This window comes from Lactuca saligna, chromosome 1, assembly GCF_052625555.1.
Source record: "Lactuca saligna cultivar CGN05327 chromosome 1, ASM5262555v1, whole genome shotgun sequence".
NCBI classification, from domain to species: Eukaryota; Viridiplantae; Streptophyta; class Magnoliopsida; order Asterales; family Asteraceae; genus Lactuca; species Lactuca saligna.
This window is the reverse complement of record NC_136417.1, coordinates 60777752-60801500: the sequence shown is the minus strand read 5'-3', so window position 1 is coordinate 60801500 and position 23749 is coordinate 60777752. Positions and strand designations below refer to the sequence as shown.

The 23749-nt window shown below is 33.0% G+C and overlaps 1 pseudogene; it reads right to left on the bottom strand.

Moving 5' to 3' along the window:
* Nucleotides 1–4471: 4471 nt before the first annotated feature.
* On the bottom strand, nt 4472–5066 carry LOC145007057 (uncharacterized; annotated as a pseudogene).
* Between the last annotated feature and the right edge of the window lie 18683 nt (nt 5067–23749).

The window sequence follows — 23749 nt, the reverse complement described above, 5'->3', positions numbered from 1 at the left end:
GGTATTGGAGGGTTGTATGTTCGATTAGGAAAACAAGGTATGTGGAGTTCTTTCCGTTTCTTTTGCTTTCAATATTTTGAATATTTTATTTTCGTTAATGCTCCATTCTGTTGAAACGATAAGTTTATTGTTAATATTTTGTAATAGATGTTATAATTTCAATGATTAGTATTAGGAGTTGTCAAAATAGTTAAAATTTTGAAAACTTTACAATTATTAAACTATGGTGAGGACATTTTCAAAAAATTGTTGTCAAAATATGTTAAAATTGGTCCAAAGTTTGTTAAGAATGACCAATATTTAGTCGAAATTGTATTTTTACAAAAGATTCATGTTCATTGTCAAAATATGTTGAAATTGGTCCAAAGTTGGTTTAAATTCTAGATTATTTTTTTTTTGATTTTTTTCTTATGTAGCTATTTTTAGCATTTATCCTAATAAAAATAGTTACACACTTACATTGGTTTGTTTATCAAACCAAATAATGAAAGATGCAATTAGTGTATTTGTTGGAACCTTCGTAAAATTAATGGATTAATATTTTGAGTTTTTAATAATATAAAAATGTATTCTTTTTTTACCATACATGTTGGAAAGATAAAACATTTAAAGAACCTAAAACTGGTAACTATATAAATGTCTTTAATTTTTGAACTATTTTATAATACTTTAAAGTCCTACTAAAAAATTATATGTTTTGTAGAAAACTCATCAGGCCTATTCTTTTCTGATCAATTTGTTTTGGAATAAAGATTGATATAGGTGGTGGAAATAAGTTTTTATTAAGTTGTCTATTATAAAGTGTAAACAGCTATGGAGTGTATCATAGGTGTTTCTTTGAAGAAGCATCCTTTTAAACTTTGAAAACTTGGGTTCCCCACTATATTAGTACCATGCTTTGGTTTTATGATGTAGTATTGTCTCGTGTATTGAGCAACAACAAATATTCCATTGTCAAACTATGATCATTTTTCTTATATGTAATATCATCTATCATTTTGGTTATTTTTAGGTTGTGTTTAATAATAATAATCATTAGTCTTATTTCTTATTAACTAAGAAGTGTACATAAAACAACATAATACTTATCATAATAAAAAAAAAAGGTTATAAAAATGATGTCATATTAGCCATTAACTTCCATTAAAAGAAAAGGTTATAAAAATATGTCATATTAGCTATTAATTTCATTTTTTACTTACATTATTAACACAACTCTTTCAAAAAAACGTAACTTTTTAATGTATAAAAAAGAAAGGATTTGTACCGATTTAAACTTACTCAAAATGGTAAATTCAATGTTTATAAATATATCTCGTATTTGCTAATAATATTATGTTCTCAATTCCTAAAATTCCATGTGTTTAATTTCATTTAAAATTATCAATTCTTGACCTTTTGCCCCACCCTGTCTAACAAAAGTATAATTATAATCGTAAAACAAAGTTTTGAATGGAATAAAAACCATCTATGTTCAATATTAAAAACTATCTATGTTCTATATTAAAAATTGATAGTATAATTCTAAGCTTTATTTTTTGTTTTGATGTTATGCTAAAAGTTTAACCCAAACAACAACACACTTATACTTTTAACCAAATGTGTCAAACATACTTATATTCTTAACCCAAAATGTCAACTTACATAAATGACATGTTTTAATGGTAAATGATACACTTACGATGCATTAAGTGTTTTTTATTTTGAAATATGACATGTATTTAACATCCATTAATACTTAAGAATAAATAGTCCATTTTTTAAAAGAATTAGGTTTTATTACTTTATATATATATATATATATATATATATATATATATATATATATATATATATATATATATATATATATATATATATAATTTACAATTGTGTAACACACATCTAATTATTAGTATTATGTTTATTACGATAAATTAAGGAATATTCATTTGCATGTTTTGCTATACTTATTTTTCCTTAACGTCCACAAAAAAAATAAAAAATGTAATATATGTGCATATATCACATAATGTATTTTAATCAAACTTATAAACTAACAATTATATAAATTTATATGATTGTCCTCTTTAATGTTTACAAAGTATTATAAATAAAAAATGCTTAATGTTTAGATCATCATATTTAGCTTTTTTAAAATCAATCCGTATAGTATACGGGTCTTACAACTAGAGGTATCCCCGTTTTGACCTCAAATCGTTCCGTCATATCCCAAGGGGTCTTAGCATTTCCCCGAATTCAGTCAACCTACTGACAAAGCCGAAACAAAGCTTTTTGATAAATAGAAATGGCATGCAAGAAGATCCAAAGAGTATTATTCCTAGAGGTTTGTGAAGGATCATTATAAGAGGACTTATGGCTCTGAACAACCCATCAAATCTACACAGGTAATAAACAAATTCATGATTTTTTTATTTTTAGCACTATGGATTTCATTTGGTTGGGTGCCCAAACTCTTATAGTTATATACCTATTTACAGATTTTACCTCATCAAACAAATAAATTCATTCTTTATATTTCAATTTTCCAAACTCATCATAAATAATGATCTTTGTTTTGTCGTGGTTATCCATGTAAGTAGATGAAAATTCTTCTATAATGTTAAATAGAGGAATTGTCAATTCCGAGATATATATCACAAAATTCAAAGATTTATCTATGATGTTGGATGTATCATATGGGGTTTAATCAAATTAATTTATATTTCATTTATTTCTTATCAGTTTTGTCATAATTCAATCACGCATTAGAAGATTATCACTAAAAATCCAGCTTTTTCATTCATTATATGTATGTACATCTTACTAGATCTAACAGACAAACTACATTCCGTCAATAGAGGTTTGTTACTTGGAACACAGACAGTTCATAAAGCTATTGCATAGCATGCTTTAATCAATGAGTCACATCAAATTGTGGTAAAACAAAGAACAAAGATCATACAGATCATTTATGTTAAATATTACTATTCTAAAAAAAACAAATTGCTCTAATATAAAGATTAAATATTTTTAATTAATAAGTTTGGTTCAAAAACTCTAAAAATGAATCTAATTAAGATTTTCCTTTTATTAAAATTTCATCAAATACAATGCTGCCTATTAATATGACATTTTTTTTTATATTCTTTCGTGTCTAACGCGAGTCATAATCTAGTTCCCAATAAAAGAAATTCCTACAAACTAATGTTGTCTCTCTTTTGGTAAGTCCTTAAACCAATATTACCATCATACCACAAATTCTAAGATGTCGCTTTTACAAGACCGAAGGATCATGTTGGTTAAAATTTGGTTCATCCACGGTATCCTTCCATAGTGGAATAAGTAAGTGAGTTCTAGAATCTTGTTTAAAATCATACAGTTAAAGAACATTAGTGTATGATTAGATAGTTTATCACTTGGTGGTTCTTTCCTTTTAGCTTAGTGGAATTAATTCAGAAGAATATAAATGACAACATGTATGTAAATCATAATATATAGCAAGTTCCAATTTGAAAGGCTTTGTAAGCTTAAGATCTCCACATCGTAGTATAACCACTAGTTTTGCAATCATTATGAAGTGTCTTTGAAGTTATTTGTTTTGACTCTAGTTTTGGCCCATGTTACTCCAATGGACCTTCATTCTTGCAGGCATTTTGATGTAGAGCATCATTATCCCAGCAAATTGGTGTGCAACTATTCATCACCACTAAATCTATATACATATTATAATATTATATTAAGTGTGAGAACCATGTATTACATGGGATCATTTAAAAATGAATTTAAATATAAAATTCAAAATATTTGAGATTTTGAATTTATAAGAAAAATAAGAAAAATAATAAATTATAAAAATTAAAGTGCATTTTTTCTTTTCAAATTGAACAAATAATTTAGATAAATAAATAAAGGAAATTAATGAAACTTTAATTTAGTAATTTTGAAATTAGAAGCAAAGTCCATTAATGAAATTGATATATATTTATTATTAGATTTAAATAATATGTGGAATTTAATAAAATAAAAAAACATAAAATGACATGTAAAATAAAAATTAATTTAAAATAACCATAAAATTACATGTGGCAAAATGAATAAGGATATGACAAATGGCAAAAAAAATCTTTAATTATTAGGATAAATATATTCTTTTTTGCCTCTTTTTCAATAATAAAAGAAAACATTACTTTTATACAAAATGATTTAACAAAATGGAAGATATAAAAAGCTATACAAAACACTCGTTTGTTATATATTTTATAGTTTTTATGATTTAACAAAATAAAATAATTAATGCAAAATGATTTATTAGATAACAAACTTAACAAACATAACATAGATAGTAAATAAAAAACATAAATAAAATACAAATCTAGAGATTGTTAAAACCGTTTCCCGTTCCTCCAAGGTACTCAAAGTATTGGTTATAGTTTTGAGATCGTTGGTCTTGATCTTGAACTCCTCCATGATCTTCTCTGAATCCTTGATATCAATGTGATTGGTTTTGAGATGCTCGATATTGAGATCTTTGATATTGAAATCTTTGTCCTTGAGATCCTTGACTTTGTTCTTCTTGTTGAGACTCTTTTGTTCTTTTCCTCATTATCCACTTTTGCTCATTTTGAATATACTCACGAAACTCAGGATCAGAGATATTATTCAAATCAGTGAATAATATTTTGTTCTCTTCTGTCATATTAGCTAACCGATTTTTTTCATTTTGAGCTTCAACTTTTTTTAAAGCGATTTCATTTTCGATCCTTAAAGCTTCATATATTTGTTTATTGGCTTCCAATATATTTTATATATTTTTTTTCATTATGAAGACTTGCTTTTGCTTTTTTCACACCAATAGGTCTTTCAGTAAGATTAACACCTACGTTGTCAATAAGATCCAAAGAGGGTATATTTGATGTAGATGACGATGATTGAGAAGGAGAGAAATTACCACCTTTTCAGCATTTGGGGGATGGATTGGCATCTGTGAATTTTTCAACATCTTTGAGGATGTTCCAAACATGTCCAAATACAAACCCTTTCTTGTAATTTGACTATTGTGCTAATAAGATTTTTGCTTGATCCATTTACAAAATTCATTATATATATAATTAAACACACATACACATTATATATATATATATATATATATATATATATATATATATATAACTTGAAAATACTCACAATATCTTCTTCTGAAGCACCACTAGGATTCTTGTTCTCAATTTGGTTTACACAACAACGTAACTTGGAAATTGCTTTCAAGATTCTCCCAATGCGGGATTCTAATGATCTTCTTGGTCTTGGTTGGCTTCTAAATGGCTCAGTTGCATGATATTCAATTTCAATTCTCGACAAAAATCTATCTTTTGATTGGTTTATTCGAATAATTGGATGTTGAGATACGTCGAGATATACGTGGCATAAATGTTGATCTTCATGATGTGAGTATGACTTAGACCAATTGGATGACATGTTCTTAAGAAAGTTTGAAAATGATATAGTATTTTTGAAAGCTTGAGAAATAAATGATGTTTTTGTGTAGAAGTATCGACTCTATTTATAAAATTCTCATAATGCCGATAAGATAAAATAAGAATCTTACAAAATCCCACAATGCCCATCTTTCATCTTACAAAATCTCACAAAATATCCCAAAAATTATGCATAATATGATTATCGAAGATGAATGTGGTGTTACTGTAGCTATCGAAGAACGAAGTGAAATGCCAACAGTTGAGGTTGAAATGGTGGTCGATGCTAATGTGCGATTTCAAAAATTTCTTAATCGACATAAAAACATAAAAAATAAGGATGCTCACAACGAACTTTGAAATGCATTAATTGAACATTTGTGGGATGAATATACTAACTCAGACAGCTAGTTTTTATTTATATTATATTCGGATGTTGAAATAAATGTAATGCTTTTTTGTAGTTATATAATATTTTCAATTTAATTTTAAAATGTAATTTTCATCTTAATTATGTTGGAAAATCAATTAATACTATTATTAATAATAATTAATATATTGTAATAAAACTTAGTTAAATAAAGAAAATAATATTTTATAATTTTAATATTAAAAGATGTGTATAGTGTTAATTTTTAGTGTGTGGTTGGAATTAAAAATGATTTTTGTGTGATTTTTACACAAAAATAGTGTTATTTTTAGTGTTAGCCTTGGAGTTGGTCTTAACAATTCTATTTAGAAGCTAGCATTGAATCTTTAATTGAGTGTTTAGTTCGTCATATATATGTCTCTAATTTGATTAACAACATTTGAATCAATCATATTTTATACCATCGGTGAATGGAAACTTGACACTCTTGCCACTTTTGTCCTAATCTCGATTTCTCCTTTGTTTTTCAATGTTTTTCACAATTTGTATTTACAAACGGATTATAAAAAATAAGTTTTAAAAATAAATTATGAAAAGACATGTAAGCAGAACAAAAGGAAATGGAGAATGTTGTAAAAATAGAGAAAGCAAAATAAAAATAAAGTGAAAACATGTTAAAGAATTAAAACAAATGTTGTAATGGGTAGAAAAAACATATAGAAACTAAGTAAAAATGGAATTGTACAAACAAATGTAAAAAATAAAAGACCCTATATAGTAAAAAAAAAGTTCGATAATTGTTATAAAAACTTGGTCATAAAGACCAAATTAACTAAGAAATCATACACGAAGTTTAGTGGATAAGGTTGCATGGTGTCATCTTCAATTTGTCAGAAAAAATAAAATCGTCGATGTCAATGGTTCGAGGTTCCGAGGGGGGAGCAGGTTCGAAAGGCTCAGGTTGAATGGGTTCACCAATTGTTTGAAACCAATGGCTAATGGCTAGATTTATAAATATAAATAAATAAACAAGTAAAAACTTACATGGTGTAACATCCTAATCTCAATGGTGTTTTTTTCATCCTAATCTCAATGGTGTTTTTTTCATTCTTTAATTGGGGGTTTTATAGTCCAAAAGAAAGTAGAATGACAAGGCAAAGTAGGAAGTCATTTATTGTATTTGTTGATTCTTGGCCATTTTAGAGCATTTCTTGGTTTGAAGAAGAAGGTGATCTTTTGAAGAAGCTTGCAAGGAATCAACAACATCATCGCCTCACATTGCTTCTGGATCCTTGTACGTGTCAAAGCTTCCACCTTTATTGTTATTTGTGGCTAAATATAAGTTTTATCCTGCTTTTCTCCTTAGTTGAGCAAGTTTGAATGAATGGAAACCATAAAGTTGGCAATTTTATGGGTTATAAGGTCTTTAGAGTATCATAAAGTTCAGGTCTAGTGAATGGTTGGGTTTTGGAACCTTGTATGAAAGTCGAGATGAGTTGGAATCGAACCAGGTGAGCTTTCATGACGTAATCAATGGTTAATCACGACGTGAGGATGGATAGTTGACATTATGAGTTGTTGAATTTTGACCTAGGTTAACTTTTAGTCAAATTTATTTTTAGAAGGTAGACTTATGGTTTACTTTGTGTGGATTGATATGAGGTGTTAAGCACCCATCATTTGGCAAAATAGCATTTAAATGTGGTTGACGTTGTATTAAGCGGAGTGTTAGTCGACTTTGTGATTCAGGTGAGTCTCCCCACTATACTCGTGGATCGAAGGCACCAATGCTGGCCCACTAGGATATGTTATGTAGGAAGACCCGGAGGTGGCACCTGGCAATTACATGAAAGACCTGGATCCAGCACCTGGAAATTATATGCAAGACAATGGTCTGGACCTTGGTAGTTATATGTAGTATGTTAGTTATCTTTGTGATACTTGCATGGAAGACCAGAAGGTGGCTCTTGACACTTGTCTGTAAGACACATCATTTTGGACCCTGACCTGGCAAGGAAAGACCATGATACAACTCGTGGAATAATGACAATACAATGATTGGCACATAACAATCTTTATTGTATGTAAGGTATTTGGTATCTTGGGGAACTCACTAAGATTTGTCCTTACAATTTCATATTTATGGTTTCAGGTATTTCCGATTCGAAAGGGAAGGGTCCAATATGACTGCACAGCATCCCCCAAAGTTTTCCACATTGGTAATTAATGATATTACTTTGATGTTTAAATAATATATTCACTTTGATTGGTTTTGGAACAACTCATTTGTATGATTTATTGTTTTGAAAATGAAAATTTTACTATGAATTTTTGGGACGTTACAAATTAGTATTAGAGTCTTGTACCATCCAAACAATTAATCTTCCCCAAAAATTATCAAAATCTCACAATTAATTACGAAAATATCATATTATCAGTTATCTTACGTGATTTTGGTGATAAATAAAATCAAAACCTAACCATTGTTTTTTAAATTTAAAGGCCAAAAATTGTCCTTACGACACATTCTATTTTTTGAGTTCGTGTGTGTGTGTGTGTATATATATATATATATATATATATATATATATATATATATATATATATAAATCAAAATTCATGGTTTAAATTCATACGAATAGAGCATAATATTGATATATTATTTATATAAGTTTAAAATTAAATGAAAGTGTGATAATTTATGATATGACATTCATCAGTTTTGTAGGAAGAAGTAAAAGACGGCGTGACAATGCAAAAATACGATAAGTGTTGTATGACACTAACAACTTAATGAGATGAAAGATCGTTGTGGGTGGGTATGGTGGCGGCTGTGGGTGAGTAATTGCTCCTAAATAAAGAAAAAAACGACTTGAATGTTATATCTATGAGAAATTAGATTTCAAAGTTTGTTATTTTGATTTTAAAATACGTTGCTTAACAGAAATTTATCCAAAGTCAAGTACTTGATTTGTGTAATAAATCCAAAAAGGTATACAATATATAATAAAAAAAAAATTATATTTCTTTTTGGAAACCAAACGAATCATTTATTTTGGCAGCGACATAACAGGAATTTGAGACAATGATTCTGAGAGGCAACGTTGAATAACTAGAAATTGACAAATTGGGCACCTATAATTTCAAATATTGGGACATGATGGTCAAAATTATTTATGATGATGTATAAAGAAAAAGAATACATTCATTATTGAGAGCACCCTGTCTACTTTTTCAACCGATCGTAATCTTTAATTCTTTATATTCTGATATAAGAAAACCTTAAAATTTTATAGTATGATTGCAAAATTGTTCGAAATAATTCTAATAAGTTACTTATACGTTACGTTACGGTAGTGTCCTTATAATTTCAAAATAAGGATTTATAAAAGTTATGTTTTTCTAACATTTCGATAAGTATTTATAAAAGTTATGTTTTCCTAACATTTCAAGGTTTTGTTGTTTTAGTTTTAATTTTTTAACACAGACGCAAATTGAAAGCAAAGTAGAGGAGGTAGAACGATATAATGTTCTATAGAACTTTCTCTCTTTCTTTTTCTCTCTTATATGAGAGAGAGAGAGAGAGAGAGGTGTTTTCCAGAGATAAGAATTCAAAACAATAGAATGTGAAAAGTGTGATTCTGAAAACACTGGAAAACTAGACATATAATGATAAAACAATTAGTTTAGTTAATTTTGGTGGGAAAGTAACGTATATTGGGAACATATATGTATGATGGATTTAATAATGCTAAACGAATATATTTATGGGTGCTCCACTCGGCCCCAATGCTCTTAAGATAAAACCACTTTATTCGAGTGTGCATTTTGCACCTTCTGTTTTGAATGATGTTAGTAGAAATCTGGTTTGGGTAGATTTTGCTGAAATTTATGGTGGATTTAGATCGGGTTCTAATCTATCTTCACACCGGTTTGATCCGATTTTGGGTGGATTTGACTAAATTTTGGGTGGATTTGGATTTTAATTTTGGCAAGTTCGATTTTTAATTCGGGGTCAAATCTAGTTAGGGTCAAAGGATATAGATATTGTCCTAATCACATGGATTGGATTAATCCAATCTAGATATGCAAACTTTGGTGTAACATCCTGCTTTTTGTAGTTTCTTACTTCATGGCTGTGGGGATAAAGTCGAATGTATAAAGGTTGTGGGTTTTAAGGAGGCAAAGTTCAGTCTTTATGGAAGAAGGTAATGATGGTTAAAAGATTTAATCCTTAAATTGTGTTTTGTGACGAAGGGTAGAAAGGAAAAATTCATAGGTCGGGTTCTCAGATGATATATGGATTTTTGTTCAAGAAGTTTTTAGTCCAAGATATTTATATAATTTTGTGGGGCACTTCAATACCTTTCTGTGGATGTAAAGATCATTGAAAACGGAGTTAGAACGAAGAAGTTATGATTGTTAGAAGTGAGGAAGGTTTTGGGCTTAGCCTAGTACGATGGGTGTACATGGTATACGTTGCGCGTACTAGGAAAGGATGATCGCGAAGAATCAACCTAGTATGTTGGGTGTACCAGGAGTACGTTGGGCGTACGCGATCAAAACCTAAACCTTAATTTCAGGGTTTTGAGCCATATTTAAGCTTCTTAACTTCCCCCAAAACCTTTTGAGTCTCAGTCTCCACCTCTCTAACGTCCTCCCTTGAAATCCTAACCCTAGTTTGAGTATTGTGAGCAAAATATGTGTTTTTAAGTGATTTGGGTGTTCTTGGTGCATCTTGGAGAAGAATGAGCTCATTGGAGAAGTGTTGGTTGTATTGGAGCTTGTAGATCCGGACGTTGTTCACCTTGATCTTTCTTTTGGAGGTATAAAGCTTGAATCTTGATGATGCATTTGTTAGATCTAGTTAGTTTTGGGTGGGTGTGTTGGAATAGTATCCAAGGTCATTAACTATTGGTAATATTTCTAATAATAGCAGAGTCTTTTTGGGTTGCCCTCAAGACCCAAATTGAGTAGTATAAATAAAGGAGAAATTAGTTTATTAATTATTATGGTTAATAATTAATTAGAAACTAATTGGAAATATATTTTGGGAATCAATTAACAGTTTAATTAATTAAAGGGTTGAATGTTCATTAATCGATAGTTGGTTAATCAAGAATGTTCCAGAACCCTTATGGAATTTGGGTTGGATGGAAATCACTCCATCCCACCTGGGAAAGGAGTGAAATTTCGTGGTTAGGCCTCCATCCCACATAGGAAGGAGTACTAAACCTAAGGAGGCATCCAAGGCTATAAATAGGGCCTTAGGAATTTCATTCCTCCTTGCACCTTAGCTTGAAGTATTCGCTAACCCTTCTTCCTCCCTCTCTTAGGGACGATCTCTGACCTCTTTGGGTTTGTGAAATTGACCATTCTCCTAGTTATTTTTATTCTACTCTTTGGTGTCATTGGTTGTGATACCATTAGAGGGATTCTAGTTTGGGTCCTTTCATCCAAGCAACTGCATGGAGGTTCAAGATCTCAAGCATGGAGATCAAGGGCTACATAAGAGGTATGTTTTCTAACTTATGTTTTAGTTTTCTAGGGTTGATGTAATCAGCATGAAGCCATAGATCCACAGGATGCATGTACACTTAGGTATATCGTTTTTTCGATTTTTCCCCTGCCTAGATTTAGAGTGTATTTGAGGCGTAGAAAACTCAACAGTGGTATCAGAGCCATTGGTTCATGGTTACCTTCACCCTAGATCCATGTTTTCTGTAAAAACTTGTTTGAAACTGAATGGAAGAAGATTAGATGAAAAATTCGTAATTGATACAAATCTGAGTCGCAACTCAGGACGTGAACTAGGAGTTCACGACGTGAGCTCAGCTGTATTCAGAATTTCGGATTTTTTGCTTTTTTCAAATATGAAGCTTTATCTAACATGGATAAATACCTAATTTAAATTGTTTTTGAATCCGGAAAATTGATAAATATTATTTGAATGTGTTTATTTGAATTTGAATATTTATTTGATAATCGATATATATTATTTAAATGTGTTTATTTGAATTTAAATATTTAATTGTTATTTGATAATGGATTTAAATGTTTTAATATTATTTGTAATAGAGATTTATAAATTTGAATATTACCCCTCATGATTTATTAATTGTTACATTGTGTCATCGCAATTAATTAGAATTAATAATAGACAACTAAATTTAAAGAGTTTTAAATTTACCCCTTGTGTGTGTGTGTATATATATATATTAGAATTGTGTTTATTATATGTATAAGAAAGTTACAACATGCGCTCTCGCGTGTTTAAATGTTGACATTGTCAGTCTTACCTCGACTAGGCTCACTCATTATAATGTAGAGGTTTAAGGGGGTCTCTTTGATTCCTAATGAGGTCGGTTTTTAATATGTTTCGTGCTTACCACCCTCACCGCCCAATTGCATTTTGAGAATGGAGTTACCGAAAGGGTTTGATAGTGATAATGGTCAATCTAAAAGTATTCTAAATACAAGTATAAAATAAAATCTCGTTTTATTAATAGAATGTGAGTTTATATTATCCATGAAAATTGCACATTCTCTTTATATTCTGTTAGCGGAGCTCGTGTGGTTAACCGGTACATCAATCTAGGGTATAGTTGAGAATGATATGGAACTCGCGAATCTCAAGCGTAACTTGAGTCGGGGGCCATGCGATCTTGTATGGTTAATTCTCAATCTATTTAATGTGAATCTTATGTTATCCATAAAAGTTGCACATTCTCTTTATAACTTGTTGATGGAGCTTGCGTGGTTAACCGGCGTGTCAATTTGAGAGTATAGGTAGAGAATGATTGTGGAACTCGCGAATCTCAAGCTAACTTGAGCCGGGGACTACGCGATTTTGTATGGTCGATTCACCATCTGTTCAGTGATCCACAGCGACCCCATCATTGAATTTGAGATGAACATAATCCGAAATTAACATGTCATTGATAGTCAATGAATCTCAATGATCTAGGAGTTTCGTAGTGATTGAAATTGGCAAAGGGCTTTACCTACCTAAATAACTTTATGGTGTGTTTACGACATCCCTTTACACATCATGGAGCCAAATATGAATCCTAACATTCTAAAATAATTTAGGGTGATTATTTTCTAAGGATAAGTAAAACAAACTATAATATAATATGTCATTGAATGATGTCTATAACCTTATCCACTAAAATCTACTGCCATAAACCTTTGAGAGAATTAGCTATAAGGATGATCAATCTTGTCAAATTCGTATTTTAGGAATAGTTCTCATAAACGATAGGAAAGATCACGAGTTTGCTCTTCCTAGTTTACTTCAAACATTGCATTCTAAATTGTTAGAAAGAACAATTATCAAATGTACGTTGTAAATTGACATATTGAAGTAAAATGGAATTTCCTTGAGTTAGGAGTTGACTATGGTTAGTCGACTAGCTAACATGTGCATGTGATCAGTTCATTCTGATTTTGATATGAACAACTTGGAATATCCATTAAGGAGTTGTGTAGCATGTTGAGGTTTCCTTTTGGAACTAGCATGGCCAATCATAGAAATCCATACTTCAAAACACTCCCATATTTTACTATCATGAATAGAAGTGTCAAGAAGAAGAAAGCCAATTGCCCACGGTTTAAAAGGCGATGAGTGTGGGTATACCTAATCTAGGCCCTAATACCTAAGACAAAGGAATGCTTATTCTAAGACATGTTTTGATAGCTTCTTGTTTCCATAACAAGAAAAGGACTAAGAAATCAAACTTGCCCAAATGTATATTTGAGGTGAAAGGACTGGAACATGAAGAAGTTAAATTTGATCATGGGTCACGAGCCCGTGCTACTTTGCGTTGTATCAAAAGATAACTAGTTCTTCCATGTTTGTTATTCAATCAAATATATGGATTTATAATGCCATCAAAACATTACTTCTAAACCTTGAGTGTTTTGCTAAGTATTAGTGCTGAAATTTGCAAGAATGTGCAGTTACTAAAATGAAGTAAGAAGACTAAAACATGGAGAACATAATTTGATCATGAATGCCAAACCCTTGCTACATTCATAGGATAACAAGACAACTCTTTTTCAAAATGTTTAGTCTATGGTATTATAATTGAAATTGTTTATACTATGATTCATGAGATAGTTCTGACTTATTTAAATGTGGAACATTCTAACATGTTAAAAGAAAGTCATGAAATCTATGAAATGTATTTGTGGAATTATAGTATTGGATACATAAATGAGAAATGCATTACCAAGTATCCGGTTGGATCATATTTTGGATATCATTTGACCTCGTGTCTTATGATAAATGCAAATCTTGTTTATCAAGATAGATGATGAATGCGTCACAGGGTGATGTGAGTATCTGTTGGAATTAGTTCACTCTAATAGACCGTTCAAATTAACCACGATACATGGTGAGACCAACTTCGGATGAATGTGAGTCTGGAACCTTTCAGGTGTTTAGATCTCTCATGAAGTGAAGTTAAGAATCAATTGTGCAATAGGATGAGACACTCATAGTGAGAATCTCAGTCCAAACTTTATCGATCATCTAAGTGATTGTGAAAGAGTTTCATGATCTATCTCCTCCTAAAACACTACCACTAGGGATTGTTAGTTGGATAGAGAAACAAATCGTTTATTGATTTTGTACTAGATGAGTCGCACTGTGTTTGCTAACAATTCGTGGATTGTACCATGAATAGTGTTACAAGAAGTCCTTTGGTCTTGTGCCAACTAAGTAGGTTCTTAAAACACTCTATAATATGTGAAGTGGGATTCTATCCTCACTTCCATATATGGAAGTCTACGAATATGAGGCTTATGCTCGTCGTTGAAGCGCTCTACAATCTAGGACTTTGATTAAAGATGTGTTATCTATTTAGAGAGCCCATCAAGTATTTTGGATAATTTTTTAACAACCTTCTGAGAACAAAGTGTATGTTGCTCGAAGGGTAGTCTTCCAAGAGAGGGAGCTGATTTCCAAAAGAGCTAGTGGGAGCCACATTGCTCTTGATAAGATTCAAGAGTTAACGAACGAAGAGCCTAAATTCGGAGATAGCATTCAATTTGGAATTGAAAGAGCTATTAAGGAAACTAACATATTTCCACTTTTTCCTTATAGATCTGATAGATAACATCATATACTAGTTATATAATAGTTTATATTACTAAGGTATTTTAGTCACTGGTAGATAGCAATCAGAGTGTACCAGCTATCGGAAGCTATGGTACGCCCTAAAGGCAAAAACATAGAAAGAGGAACTGGAAAGCGAGATTCAATCCATGTATGTTGTTATTTGGTAGACCTAGCACTTGACCTTAAACCTTAGGTGCAAGTGGATCTTCAAGTAGATATAATCATGGATAGGAACAAACACATAATTAAACCAAGATAGGTTTTGAAGGATGTGTAAGCTTAACAAGTTCATTTATGGACCAAAATAAACATCTCGCAAGATGGATCATTATTTCAATGAGAAAGTTCAAAGTGTATGAATTTCGAGAAATAAAGATGAGCCATACATATGTCAAATATAGTGGGAGTAATTGGATTCTTTGTTTCAATGAGAATGTTCAAGGAGTTTGTATTTCAAGAAACATAGATAAGCCATATATATGTCAGTGGGAGCACTGTAGTCATCCTTGTATTGTACATGGATATTGTACGATTCATAGGAAATTATATTCTAACTTAGCAAGTGTAAAAGTTTGGCTTGGTATGAGAACTGTTTCACTATGATAAACATGGGAGATACACGACACATACATAATAAGGATCTATGGAGATAGATCAAAGTGATTCATTGGATTAAGCCAAAGTACATGGAACATTGAGGAAACTCGACATTCAGAACTCGAAAAGGAGTTTGCACCCTATTTAAACCACTTATTCAGCCTCCCTTTCGTCTCCAATGCTTCCAGAACTCCCCATAAGCAAACCCTAGTCGTTTTGAGAAGAGCTAAAGCATTTTTGGTGGATCTTGCTAGTTGTGGCCATAAGGAGGAAGGGAAAGGCTTGGGGAAACAAGTGAAGACCAGTGGAAACCAAGTTTATGCATATTCCACGGTTCATTGGAGGTATAAAGTTGTAACCTTGCTCTTTCATTTGATAGATCCCTTTTTGGGGAGATTTAGGGCTTTTATAAGCCATTTTTGGTAGCCAACCATGATTACAAGCATGGTTGGGGGTTGAGGCATCATAATCAAGTCATTAAGGGAGTCACAAGGCAGTTAGGGGCTGCTTTTTCACCCATGTAAGGCCCCATGCATCATAAGAGCTTATTTTATGTCCTTTTGAGCTCAAAGTCCCATGCATGCACGTAAAGTTTGTAACTTTACATGCTAGAACGATCGAAGGATCTTAGATCTATCTTTTGGTCAAGAGTTGTACGCTGGAAATCGAGAAATAAGACTTGGACATGCTCGACTCGACGAGTCGTTCTTGAGACTCGGCGAGTCCGAGGCAAAACTCCCCTTTGCTGTTAGGGTTTGAAGGAACCCAGTTGGGCGCTAGAAGGGTTTTTAGAGGTTCTAAGGGAGTGACCCAACGTATTGGACTTAGCCTTAAACCTGAAGTTCATGGGACTCGACGAGTGCAAGAACAGACTCGGCGAGTCCAAGGCAATCTCCTTATAGTTGAAGATGAACTAAACGAGTTGTTCATACGACTCGACGAGTCAAGGAAAGGACTTGTTTATCAGATGAAGGTAAACTCTACGAGTTATTCATACAACTCAGCGAGTCGGATGAAGGTTCATTCGATGTTCATATAGAAGGGGAACTGGTCGAGTCATCGCTAAACACGACGAATAGATTCGTGGATAAGGACGGGTATTGAGTTAGGGACTCGACGAGTTGGCGGCCCAACTCGGCGAGTCGGGTCAACTGGAAGTTGACTTTGACTTGGACTTGCTTAGGGGTAAAATAGTCAATTTACCCTATGAGTAGATATCAGGTTCCAACTAAATGATTTGTGGGATTATAGTCGGAGGGTTATCGGAGCAGCAGTCAGACAGTTGTCGAGCAGTTTTCCAGCAGTCAGCCTTACGAGGTGAGTTACCTTCCAGTAGCGGTGGGTCTAAGGCCACAATGCCGACCCACTAGTAGGAGTCGTATGTTAGGTGACTGTCTTTGTGATATTCACCCAAGATTACCATTACTTGATATGTTTATATGCTAGCATGATATGTGTTTATGTGGTAGTAGTAGGGGTGAAATAGTCCCTGGTAGTCGGGTGAAATAGACCGACGGGTACGTCAAGCACCCCAAAATGGCTTGATCTGGGTACGTCAAACACCCCAGAATGGTTTGACCTGAGTAAGTCAGGCGCCCTAGAATTTCCTGACAATATATTGTATGGTATGTGGCAATGTGGGGGAACTCACTAAGCTCCGTGCTTACAGTTTTTAGTTTTGTTTCAAGTACATCTTCAGCGAAGGGGAAAGAGCCAACACGGTAGCTGCACATCATACACACGCCTCAGATTCCGCACTTTGAGATTCCTTGAGATTGTACTCTAACATTATCACTGTTTTATGATTTGGATTTTCAGACATTATGCACAATTTTATGAGATGTAATGATTCGACCATGTTTTCCTACGAATGTTTCAATTAAAGTAATTTATAAAAATGAAATTTTTGGTCGTGAAAATCTGGTTGTTACACAATGTCATTGACCAAGTCTGATAGTCAGACAAAGTCAAGAGGCATTAGATTTGCAAATGAATTGGCTTAAGCACTCTTAGTTTGGTTTGTTTTAAAACCCAAGAACTTTAAGCACTATAAGTTTTAATTTGATTTGGCGATTATTAAGTGGTGATCTAAATATATGATGGATTTCGGTCATTTCAATTAGTTTATCACTGCATTCTCACTTTTGCATGTTTGGAACCCACTTCCCGAGTATTAATTTACTCAAACGTCCACAGTCGGTCATACTCTTGGAAGTAGTACTGATTCAAGACTGTCATGAGTATTAGTGGATTGTCCATATTGATTGGACATAGCAAAGAGATAGCGCTAATACTCATGAGTTCTTAATAGAGATTTAAGTATTGGAACAACCCATGCTTAGAGATTACCTTATGGATCCACTCACGAGTAATTCTAAGACGATAATATCTTCTATTCTTCAAACCTAGATACATGTGGGGTTTTGCTCTATGATTCTGTTATGCATTGGACTACTCCAACACTAACCGTAACTGGTAGTTATAAAGGGTATGTCCATGTGTGACATGATGAAATAAACAAAACCTATGTAGTCAAAGTTTATTCGTTCCTTCTTCCTTATTTGGAGAAGCGATATCTATGGGCCCCTCGATGATTTGGTGCTGACATCTAAAGAGATTGGCCGAGCCCTGACTGGAATTGATGTGTTCAATTTAGTAGTCAGATGCAGTCGTCACAAATCTATATCGGGAAACATAATTTTGAATTCTTAAGATTGACCATTATCCATGTCTCGAATTCATACAGATATCATAGAACGAAGGGATAGTTGATCACTTATATAAGGGTTGAATCTTTATTAGATCAAGAGTTCGGTAGTTGCATTGGATGGCTAACTCCCTGTTGATTATTGGAGAAATATTAGTCCTCGTATAGTTGATGACTTGTCTAAGTGGGAGATTGTTGGAATAGTGTCCAATATCATTAACTATTGGTAATATTTCTAATAATAACAGGGTCCTTTTGGGTTGCCCTCAAGACCCAAATTGATTAGAATAAATAAAGGAGAAATTAGTTTATTAATTATTATGGTTAATAATTAATTAGAAAGTAATTGGAAATATATTTTGGGAATTAATTAACAGTTTAATTATTTAAAGGGTTGAATGCTCATTAATCGATAGTTAGTTAATCAGGAATGTTCCAGAACCCTTACGGAATTTGGGTTGGATGAAAATCACTCCATCCCACATGGGAAAGGAGTGAAATTTCGTGATTAGGCCTCCATCCCACATGAGAATGAGTACTAAACCTAAGGAGGCATCCAAGACTATAAATAAGGCCTTAGGGATTTCATTCCTCCTTGCAGCTTGGCTTGAAATATTCGCTAAACCTTCTTCCTCCCCCTCTTAGGGACGATTTCTAACCTATTTGGGTTTGTGAAATTGACCCTTCTCCTAGTTATTTTTATTCTACTCTTTGGTGTCATTGGGTGTGATACCATTAGAGGGATTTTGGTTTGGGTCCTTTCATCCAAGCAACTTCATGGAGGTTCAAGATCTCAAGCATGGAGATCAAGGGCTACATAAGAGGTATTTTTTATAAGGTTGATGTAATTAGCATGAAGCCATAGATCCATAGGATGCATGTACACTTAGGTATATCGTTTTTTCGATTTTTCGCTACCTAGATTTAGAGTGTATTTGATGCGTAGAAAACCCAACAGGGTGTTATGAGCTTTTGGTTACTTTAGTGCATAAAGTTTAGATCTTGAAAGTTTGTGACCTTGTTATAAATAAAGTTGAGAGAGATGCACTTTTTGTCCCTTTGAGACATAAAAACTAGATCTTTGTTGTTTGGACCATCCTAATAGATAAAGTTGGAAACTTTATCTAATATGGATCTATTGGGAACCATAAAAATGTGATCTTGGTCCTTCAATCCCTTCCATGCAAGAGTTATGATGTCTTAATGGATTAATAAGTTATGGTTTCAGCTTTTGGACCTTTTCTAGCCATGGAAAGTCATAAAGGTGGAAACTTTATGACTTAAGTTGATGTTCTGAGTGTAGATCTGAGCTTTGGACAAAATACTTAATGGATAAAGTGCTTAATGGAGGAGTGAGGATTGGCCGCATACGTTAGACGTACGTTGAGTATGTTAGGCATATTCAACAGCCTTGTACTTTGACTTATGTTGAATTCTGTTGACCGTTAATTTTTGACCAAGTTTGACTTTGGGTCAAACTTGAGGATTTTAGGCTATTAATTAAGATTATACTTGGTTTTGGTGTTAGTGGATTCACAGGTGCAAACAGTGCATAAAAGGGATCGTATCGTAGTGTTTTAGAGTTCTTCGATTCAAGTGAGTTTCCCTCACTGTACAGTATGTGGGTCGAAGGAACAAAAGTCAGCCCACTATTTATGTATCTTGGTATATAGTATGTTGTTATGCTTTAGTGATTTGTTAGATCTGTATCCTGGTATCTAGGATGTTGTTGTACTATAGTGATCTGCAAGATCTTTGTATATCCTTATATGGTATGATGTTGTAGTAGTGGTATACTGGTTATCATCTAGTGGAGTGCACTAAGGGTTGTATGTAGTCATGTAGGATAGCCTGAGAACTCTTGATCTAGGCTTTCTTGAATGTTCCTTTTTTGGTTGTGGCTTTAGAGTAGGTTTATTTGTTCAGGTGGCTATCTCACCTCTTGTTATTTATGGTTACGCATTTCTTGGATGTTAGTTGGTAACGGGACAATATGTTGTGAGAGGACTTATAGGTGGCAGTGAGTTATATGATTGATGTTTTCCTGTATTATGTGCCTAATTGATCTTTGATTGTTTATATGTCGACATATGGTGGTAGTGGGTTGAGGCAATCCTGCTTTGTGTGTGAGCCAACCGACCGAGGGTAATCCACCCCGATGGTTGGCACCCGAGGGTATACTAGTCCAATGACTGATTAGGCCCATTACATATTGGCATTCCAGCCTGATGACTGATTTGGTCGGGGGTAATCCAACCCGATGGTAGTGGACCCGAGGAAATTCCAGCCCGATGGTTTATTGGACCCATTGCATGTTGGCATTCCAGTCCGAGGACTGATTAGGCTTGGTCATTCCAATATGATGATTGTAGGCCGTTATGCATGCTTGTATGTTTATTGTATGAGGTATTTTGAGGGAACTCACTAAGCTTTGTGCTTACCCAGTTGCTTATGTTTTTTCAGGTATCATCAGTTATCATGGGAAGGCGAAGGCATGACTGTACACATTCATCGGCAGCAATAAAGATTTCGCATTTTCATATTACTCTAATTTCTAATAAATGTATGTTAGAATAAACGGTTTTCTTAATAATGGATTTATAATTGGGAAGTTTTACTCTAATATTAATCAAAAAATTTTGTTGTGAAATTGGGACGCTACAAGTTTGTATCAGAGTTCTGGTTTGAGCGAATTGGAGGAACACTTATGTGAATCCAGTCTTAAACTAGGATTCGAGAATTTTCACAAAAATGTTTTTTAAAAAAGAACTTATAATAAAAGGGTTGAGTTAAGGACATGGCCCCGATCTCTTGTCATGTTCTTGTTTGATTGTTGGCTTAGGATCAGGAATGTGGACCTTGACTTAACTTTGGTTTTATAGGAAGATGCAGTGTGTACAGTCAGCCAAAGCCCGAACAGGAGAGTGGTTCCCAAAATACCCATACTTGTTATATGTGTTGAGTTCTGACTTTGTTGATATGCGAAATGTTAGAAAAGCATGCTAGTTGATAATGTTGGATTCTTATAAGGACCGTTGGATAGATGTGCCTAATTTCGGTGATGCTTTATGATATAGAGAATTGATTGCTATATATTACTTGATTGTTGTGTGTATGTTGATTAGTTGTATATGTTCGAGATTAAATAGCCTTAGATTGATCGACTTAGCCTTATTTCTTATTCCTTGTTTGGTTGTGGACTTAGGGCAGAGTTGATTATTCAACAATCTATCTGACCCCGTATTGTATACAACAAGTATGCACAAAAGCAACTAGTGGTACATGAGTAAGGATAATCCTAGGAAGAGTGCCTAGGAGTTTAGTTGTATCTCGTAGGAGAAGTGGGTGTTAGCACACCTGGGAGTGGTCTAGTACAGTGACTTAGGACCTTGGGATGAATTCTGAACCGACTACGGATAAGTATGGAAGGTAGTATAATCTCGTACTACTAAAAGCACAAGATCCATATGAGATTCAGGAGGAATTTAAAGGCTACTAAGGAACTAATAGGAGGGTATCCTGGTGTGTTGAGCACTTTGTTTGATTTCTAATCTTTCCATAGTGTATTTTCAGTATGTGAGTTGTTGAAGGTTCAGGATCCAAAGCTGTTGGCATTGGGTAAGCAGGTATGAGTGAAGAGGAGAACCGCGAGATCATTGTTGTCAGTGTGGCTGAGGCGAGTGTGCTCAATGCAGAGATTCACGATACTTGAGTGTGCTCAATACGAAAATTCGCGATACTTGAGCGGTCCTGCTTTGTGGTTGAGCCAGTAGACCGGGGGTAATCCAGCCTGATGACTGTGGACCGGTAGGTATACCAGTCTGATGACTGATTGGGCCCGTTGCATATTAGCATTCTAGTCCGATGAATGATTGGGCCGAGGGTAATCCAACTCGATGGTTGTGGACTCAAGGGTATTCCAGCCTGATGGCTGATTGGACCTGTTGCATGTTGGCATTCCAGTCCGAGAACTAATTGGGTATGGGCATTCCAATCCGATAATTGTAGGTTGTATGCATGCTTGTATGTTTATCGTATGAGGTAGTTTGGGGGAACTCACTAAGTTTTGTGCTTACCCAGTTGTTTATGACTTTTTTTCTAGGTATCATCGATTATCATGGGAAGGCGAAGGTATGACTGTACACATTCATCAGCAACAATGAAGATTATGTGCTTTAATATTAATCTAATTTTCAATAAATGTATGTTGGAATAAACTGTTTTCTTAATAATGAATTTATAATTGGAAAGTTTTACTAAAATAAAAATCAAAAATTTTGGTTGTGAAATTGAGACGTTACATTTGGTTTTGATTCAATAAGATTTTCAGATCATATCACTTTGCAATATTGGTTTTTTTCCTGTGTATCTCTGATCACCAACAATATGATATAAAAATAATTTTTATGGTCATTTCAATTATATTTATTTTATATCTAACCACCTCCTAAATGTGTCAACACATTTAGGTTTATTCCACAAAATCCATTATATATACAACGTTGTTTTGTTTTAGCCCCAATTTTATTTTTTGTTTGTCATTGTCATTATATTTTTGAAAACATTTTATTTTTTGGTCATTGGCCGGTCACAAACAAATCATGATGACGTGTCTTTATATTTTTTCTCAGTTTGAATTTAACGTCAACATTTACGTATAATTTTGCATTTTGCTCTAACATCTATGTATGAGTTGACATTTATCTCCAACATTTTTTGGTCCCCATTTGCCACTATTTTTTAGAAAAAAATTCATTTAAGCTATTGGTCACTCACGAATAAGTATTTTAAAACGTATAACTTAAAAAACATATGCAAGAATCGAAACCGTGACTTCTCCTTGAGGATGGGGTGTATTAGATAGTAAGCCAATGATTTTTTTTGTATTATCAGTGTTTATTGTATTTAATGTACACATGTATTTTAAAATAAAAGAAAATGACCTAGATAAGTCTCGATTCCGAAACATCTAATAAACGATGTGACATGTTAAGTTTTGAGACAATAAAAATTGTCATTTATTTGGTTTCTCAATAAATGTGGCATTAGAAACATTTGGTTTCTTAATAAATATGTCACTAGAAATAATCAATTGTTTCTTAGATGAGTTAAGAAAGAATTAACAATTTTGATTTGCTAAAGATTAACATGTCACTTTATTATATGTTACAAACTCAAGACTTACACAAGGTTTTTTTTTCCTTCATTTTAAAATACATGTGTATATTAAATACAAAAAACACTAATAATACAGAGAAAAAAAAATCATTAACTTACTAGCTAACACGTCCCGCCCCTCCAGGAGAAGTCTTAGTTTTGACTCTATAAAAGTATTTGGTTTTTCAACAAATATGTTATTAAGAATTGCTTATTGTTTTTTAGATGACTTATGAATGAATTAACAATTTTGATTGATTCAAAGATTAACATATCATATTATTTATTAGATGTCACGAACTCATGACTTACACTAGGATTTTTCCATCATTTTAAAA